At 48.5% G+C, this 7,617-nt stretch overlaps 2 non-coding genes across 2 annotated transcripts; both read right to left on the bottom strand.

Moving 5' to 3' along the window:
- Positions 1–278: 278 nt before the first annotated feature.
- On the bottom strand, positions 279–361 carry trnal-uaa. Its single transcript has one exon. It is a non-coding gene; the product is annotated as a tRNA-Leu (tRNA).
- A 441-nt stretch (positions 362–802) lies between these two features.
- trnal-uaa lies at positions 803–885 on the bottom strand. The gene has a single exon. It is a non-coding gene; the product is annotated as a tRNA-Leu (tRNA).
- Between the last annotated feature and the right edge of the window lie 6,732 nt (positions 886–7,617).

Here is a 7,617-nt window from a genome sequence, read left to right as displayed (position 1 = left end):
ATGGACGAAGATCGATACATGACCTCCAGATCTGTGAGCCATGAGAGAACCACAAACATGAGCACAACAAATGAGTGTAGAAGGTATTTTAAATACATCAAATGTTGCTTTAAATATAAAGAAACAGTTTCATTTGGTCAATGAAAACCTTTGGTTCTTGAATTTTAAAGATTTTTCTGTCTTACTTTCAAACATTCAGCCTCTGGACACTTCCTCCATCATTGTAGTTCTAAATGTAACAGACAGAGCAGGTTCACAGTACCTGTGGGACTCTTTTGTACCAGGAGTGGGGTTCGAACCCACGAGGACTTTTGTCCATTGGATCTTAAGTCCAACGCCTTAACCACTCGGCCATCCTGGTACAGCAAAGAGAAACAGTGACTGTATAATCAGGTGACAAGTTGTTGTCATTGCTGATATCCAGCAGTGGTTTTTAGAAATTAATAAAATATTTAACGCTCCCTCGAGGCTCATCAGTCAGAAACTTTGGTTCTCGTCAACATTTTGGTGACTTACTGTTGGACATTTTGCACTTCTCTGTCAACAGCAGTCTTCTTCCATCAGCATCATTCAAAACGTGACGAATGGTGTGAAAAGAAAATCTTTGACCTTGGAGTTCAAGTCAACATGTTTGGTTGAGTTTATCACAAACTAAAGAAAAACAGACAAACATTTGAGAGTTGCTTTTAAGTGACTCATGATTTGGAAACATTTTGTAATGAACTGGACGTGAGAAAAACTCAACCACGAGCAGTTCAGGGTCAGAGAGGCCTAGAAAAGTATTAAGATCATTTAATAGAATTACCAGGAGTGGGGTTTGAACCCACGAGGACATCAGTCCATTGGATCTTAAGTCCAATGCCTTAACCACTCGGCCATCCTGGTACAAGAAAGTGAATCAGTGACTGTATAAACAGATGATAAGTTGAAGTCACTACAGCTGATACCCAGCAGTGGTTTTTAGAAATTACAGCTGAGATGCTCTTCATCTGGTGGTGAGGTGAGTCTGGTGCTGGGTGGTCTGTTCGGGTCTTCAAAGCGTGCATAGAACTTGTTGAGGGCATCAGGCAGAGATGGGTCTTTGAGGCATTGTTTGTTCCTTCCTTTATAATCTGTTATGCACTTAATGCCCCTCCACATGTTCCGAGGGTCTTGTGAGGTGAATTGACCCTCAGTGCATATGTGGCCTTGGCCTTCTTAATACCAGCACCCAATGCTTTTCTTGTTCTTCTCAGCTCCTGTGAGTTTCCACACCTGAAGGCAGTGTTCCTGGCTTCCAGCAGGGTGCACACCTCTGCATTCAGCCAAGGTTTTCTGTTCGGGTAACTTTTATCTTATGGTGGAGACACTGTCAGTACATGTACTAATGTAACCCAGAACTGAGGATGTGTATTGGTCCAGATCAAATGATCCTCCATTTTCAGCAGCTTCTCTGAAAACCTGCCAGTCTGTTTGATCAAAACAATCTCTCAGTATGGGGCCACTGTCCTGGATCCAACATTTAACTTTCTTTTGTAACGGTCTGGAGCGTCTCAGCAGGAGCATGTAAGCAGGAGCCAGGAAGATTGAGATGTGGTCAGAGAATCCTAGGCGGGGGAGGGGTTCAGCTTTGTATGGATCTTTTACGTTCGTGTAAACACGGTCCAGCGTGTAAACACGGTCCAGCGTGTTCTTTCCATGTGTTGGTATGTCCACATGCTGGTAAAAGCTAAATGTTTGTTTCTTTTCTACCTTTTTGTTCCAGTTTGTCTTGAACTCCTGGTTGTCTCAGACAACTTGAGGGTGAACCTTCATTTGGTGTTCATGATTTAAAGGATCTTCTGGGACTGCCTCAGAGATGAAAGCAGTTTGAAGCTCTGAGTTCTGCTCCAACATGCTCTTTGGTTTGTTCTCAGTTCAGCTGGAAACACTTCTGCTCATGGTTCTAAAAAAACAACGTTAGATTTTTATGGCCTTCACTTTTCAGTTCACATGTAAAAGATTTATGTTTTATTACGAGACTAAAACTTTATGCTGTTTTCTACAAACAAAGACTGTAGCAATACGGCTATTTATAACAGAAAGCACAGAGGGCCCTGTCGAGGGTAAAACTTGTTTTAAAAACTCTGCATTTTAGACGACACTGCTTTGAGTTTTATCATCATAAACGTTATAAAACTCTGACTGACAGTTTGTTTTCCAGCTCATCATAGACATCTGAGTAGATCAGGACTCCAAACTCCAGAAAATGAAATTTTTGAAAGTGACAAAGCGAGCTGTTCCTCTCCAGAGTTGTGTTTTCAGTCAGCAGACAGAAACACAGATATCCCAGAATGCCTTTCTGTCCTTTTACAGGTCAAAAGACAGCACAGCTCCATCTCTGTTGCACAAACTCAGAGACACAGCTGCACATCGTCTAGTTTGTACGGATAAATGCCACTGCTCCTCCGAACAGATGCTGTCCCTCTTCTTGCCACTGCAGCAGGGCATGGACTGCTTCATTCATGAGTTCATTATGTGTGAAGGTGACACACAAAGGTTGCAGGAGAAGTGGAGCTCTAATGATGCTGCAGGTTATAAAATGAGGAGGACGAAAAGACAATCAGGTTACATTCTCTCCTCAGATTTTAATCTAGACTGAACTGTTGTCGATTATCAGCGCACCTCCTGAACCGGGCCTCGGCACAATGGCTGCTTAATGAGGGTGCAGGTGATTGGAGAGGCTCGTGTGCAGCAATAACAACCAGGAGGACATTCATCACTGATTAGGCCGAGCTTTGCAATGAGCCACGGCACGCACGTTTAAAATAATCACAGCAGAAAACACGCTCAAGGGTTTAATGGCACCGAGGTGCAGAGAAAGTTTTCCTCTCAATTCTGCAATTAAAAACTACAATTAACAGTTGGAATTTAAAAAAGTGTTTACGTGAACAAACTGACTGCATGAACACAATATTCACTGCACGAGACTAAACTCTGAAATACAACGTCTTAGACTGTCCCTAAAACCTTCTCCTCTTTTATGAGTCCTTTGTGTTTTTAGGGCAGTGGTTCATAAACTTTGACCTTTGAACCCTCAAACTGTTGCTGTCAAAGACCTGTGACCCCCCTGTGACCTGTTTAAACACACATTCTGCTATTAGTGTCCCAATAAACACCAATGTAACAGTTATGATTAAAAAAATATACCAAACACTACCATTTTTAAATGTCAGGTAACATTTGGAGATTGTCTAAGGACTCCGACTCGGTGGTTTATGATTCGTGCATTTGCATTCCTGTTTCAAGCAGAGAGAGGCTGTTGGACCGTGGACACACACAGAACCCGAGACACAGTTTAAACACTTGGATTCAAGAACTCCCACCAGAGATAGAAATGGAGTTGTACCTTCTATCAGGAGTGGGTTTGAACCTACGGGGTCTTGTGTCCATTGGGCTGATGGTCCAACAATTGAACCACTGAGCCATCCTGATGGAAAGATGACATTTCTCTGACAGTTTGAAGAACCAGGGGCCACAGCTGGAGGACGAGGGATAAATCAGAGGAGGTCCAGACAACTAATGAACACTTGTTGTAAAAACAACATCTGGTCAGATGTTTTTAGGCTCCTGATGAGTTCCACGCCTAAATTTATACATCACGTATGAAACCAACACATCTCTGAAGCTGCTGGGAGGTCACAAACTGGATGAGGTACCAAGGAGCTCCATCAGAGCTGCTCCTTCTCCTCACTGAAAGCAGGCACATCTGTTCTATGTCGTATAAGCTTCGCCCTTTAAGGCCTTCGCTTTAGTGGGTTTATCCCGTTATGCAGAGCATAAGCACTGAAAAAATTAGTCCACGCCCACCTGCTGTGTGGGCCCCACCCGGTCCGTATAAATTACGTTAAGAGCGGGAAATCGGCTCCCATTTTTTCTTCAGCGAGCTAATATAGCACTGTCAGAAGAACAAAGAAGATAAATTGTGTAAATGACCAACCTTTGTGAAGGATGCTTGGCCCGGCAGTCGACCTCCGGTCGTCCGGTGAGTTCTCCTCCCCGAGGAGAAGATGACAGCAGTCTTATTCCAAGGTAAGCGTCGGGGAACATTTCCCAGTGACAGGTCACTACACGCTGGACAACGCCATCTTGTGTTTTTCCTCTTATCGCTGACCCTCGGGGCGAACCGGATGGTTCCTCCGGGGCAAGGCGTGCTCAGCTGCAGCCCCCGCTGCTCATTCCCTCCTGGGGAGCGTAGTGTAGGTGGAGGGGGGCTGAGTGAATGCTCACCCCATCCCACCTCGTTTCGCATCGGCGATCACACCGCTCCCGGCCGACAGCGCCCTCAGGGGTTGCCCGGCGGAACCCAGGAGGAGGCTGACATGAAGGGACCCCTTTTTTCTACGTCCCTCGCCTTTTTCCCGCCAGTTCGGATGATCGGCGGAAAGGTTGTTTTTCACTGGGCTCCACTGTGGCTCACCGTCTTGATCCATACGGCCTCACGTTCCAACAGGACGTTCGACGGGCGAGGCCGCAGACGGTTCTTTCCTGGTAGATTAGAGGAGTCGGTCCCCAGTCCGCTCCCATCACCAGAGTTGAGGGATTCGCCGAGCGGGGCTATTCCTCGGTAACCCCCCCTGGAGCCAAGCCTCGCGGAAGCTTCCGGAGCGAAGCTGCCCAGGTCGGAGCAGCGTCCCGTCCCTCCGGAGGAACCAGACGGCGACCACGCTCTCCAATCGAGCCCACCGACGTGTTTTCAGGCAGCCGCAGCTAGCAACAACGTGCGCTGCTAGCATATAGCATGTCCAAGGGATTGAAGGCCGCAGACCTGCCTTGGAGACGAAGAACTCCCTCTGTAAGGCAGCTGACGCCAGCTCAACATGTGTGCCTCTCCCACGGTTTGCCTTGTCGAGGACTGCAGCGCGGAGGACAATGATCCAACGATCCACCTGGCTTCGTTACTCCCCTCGCTGCCGGAGAATCTGCACAAGACCTGATGAAGCCATCGCGGACGCGCTGTTCAGAGCAGCTTCAAACCATGCTGGCGAAGTGAAACAGTCGGAGGAGGTGCCACAAGCTGTTCGCCACCTCATCAAGCCGCGCGGCCCACCCCGTCCCCGCTGGAGGGACCGTCGCGAGCAAGCTTCGACTTTTCCACGGCCGCGGCTCTCGCTGAGTTCCACCACCAGCCCCGCCCGTCAGAATCCAGCCCTCTTCACTCCGGCAGCCTGCAGCTCAGCGTTTCCCTAGAGTTCGCCTGCAAGACAGCGCTCTGGGCAAACAATCGCAGAGCTCATGAGAGAGAAGTTTCTCAAAATGACGGTCTCCGGAGGGTGTGTGTAAAAGTGACACGAAAGTTGAAATAAATCATCATTAATGATCAAGTGTCTGTTTTTTAGCCAGTCTGTAAGCCCGGATGAGCTCACAGCGGCCGCACACATAAGAGCCGGTGTCCTTAATAAGGCTTTTAAACTCACCGCCGCTCCAAGACATTACTAGTCGCTTACAGGGCACGATGGTAAGTGTAAATAACTCGTCATAATCCCGGGCTGCACGTTTTTCACCCAAGCAATGTCAACTCGCACTCGTGGGATGAAGCAGCCACACACACGAGCCGGTGTCCTTAAATAAAGGTTTTTAAACTCACCGTCGCTCTAAGACATGACGAGTCGATCACAGAACAGCCTCCACACATGAGCCGGTGTCCTTAATTAAAGGTTTTTAAACTCACCGTCGCTCCAGACATGACGAGTCGATCACAGAACAGCCTCCACACATGAGCCGGTGTCCTTAAATAAAGGTTTTTAAACTCACCGTCGCTCTAGACATGACGGGTCGATCACGGCACAACGGTAAGCGAAAATAACTCATTACCAACTAGAACTGCACGATCCTCACTCAAGCGGTGTCAACTCGCACTCGTGGGATGGAACAACCTCCACATGAGCCGGTGTCCTTAAATAGGGTTTTAACTCACCGCCGCTCTTGACATGACGAGTCGATCACTAGGATGAACAGCCTCCATCCAACGGCGCTGCGTTGATGCTGGCGCACACACAGCTGCCGGTGCTAACCAGCTCACATCGGTATAAATGTGGTCCGCAGGCTGGTTCGGGTGGGGGCCCTTCTCTCTCACAAGAAACGACACCCGTCTCGACGAATCAAACGCGGGCAGCCGTCACCCACCGCGTCTCAGCTTTCGGCAGCTCACCGCAGCTTAAACGTGAAGCAGCTGAAGAACCCGGTAATGAGTCCCGCCTCCCTCCAGCGCGCGCCCCTCCAGCGAGAGCGGCGCGCGTCCCTCCAGAGAACAACGTGTGCTCCCGCGGGGCTAAGCAGCCTTCACTCCAACAGCACGGCGTAAACGAAGTCACGCCCTCCGCCTTTCAACGTTCGCACAGCGACGTCAAACGCGCAGCCTCACCGCGTCATCAGCTGTCACACGCTTCGCCTCAGCTCAAGTCTCGCCCGGGATCACACAGAAAACATTCCCGCGACGCATGACGGCGGTTGAGGGACGGACTGCTGACAGCCGTACAAAACATGACACATCACTTAACGCACGTTCATCCTACGAACGTTACGTAGAGTGGCTAAAACATGCTCGCCGTTTTTCAGATGGATGGACAGGGTTTATGCAAATGGTACAAGTTACAGTTTGCAACCCGAACCCCTCCATTCAGAGGAGTTATAAAAAAAACGGTCCCGTCATCATCAGACTGATTCTCATCCCTAAATGCAGAAATCCAAGTGTTTTCTGATAAAAGTAATCTACAGAGTCCCCCAACGGAGAGAAAACACAAGGTTTTTACTCACGGATCGGAGGGGTGAGACCGTTCTTGGATCTGTTGTTTAACATCCAGAGAACGCATACTGATCATCCTAACACAGAGACGAGAGTTTTTGTTTTACCTGGATGATCTGCTGCTCCTGTCACTTCAGACAGGAGGCGCTGATGCAGGATCAGGTGTTGACATCACACCTGTTAAATCTGGGCTTCGCCATAAATTGGAAGGAGGCTCGATTTTTTCCGGCCCAGACATTTGTTTCTGGGAGTGGAATTAAATTCAACCACCATGAAAACTCGTTTATCACAACTAGATTCGACACTGTTTAAAAAGTCAATTCAGCCACGTAAGACGCCTCCAGAGGGGTTTTGCACGTCTGCATGTGGATCTAGTAAAACAAACGACGGATGATCATTGTCCCTTCCTCTGTGGAAGCAGACCTCCGACTCTGGGGAAACACCTTGTTTTCTGTCAGAGGGAGTCCCCCTCAGCAGACCCACGTCACGGGTCAGTCTTCACGGACACGTTGCTGTCAGGCTGGGGGGGGGGGGACATGCCTATCTCAAGCAGTAGGGGCGCTGTGGCCCCACTACACATCAGCCCACATCAATGTTTTGGAGTGTCGCACAGTACTGAATATGATTCAACACTTTGCTCCCGTGCTACAGAATCAACACGTGTTGATTCACACAGACAACATGATGACTGCTGCGTACATAACCATCAAGGGTGTGCGTTCAGCCCAGATGTTACACATTGTGCGAAAGCTACTGAGTTGGGTTCATCAAAACCTGCTCTTTATTAGAGCGGTTTACATATCCGGTGTTCTGAACATAGGGGCAGATGTGACGTCCAGGGGCGGCCCACGTTA

The sequence above is a fragment of the Nematolebias whitei genome, chromosome 7 (assembly GCF_014905685.2).
Source record: "Nematolebias whitei isolate Nwh7 chromosome 7, NemWhi1, whole genome shotgun sequence".
Taxonomy (NCBI): Eukaryota; Metazoa; Chordata; class Actinopteri; order Cyprinodontiformes; family Rivulidae; genus Nematolebias; species Nematolebias whitei.
The sequence above is the reverse complement of the archived record's forward strand: the minus strand, read 5'-3'. Positions and strand labels throughout refer to the sequence as shown.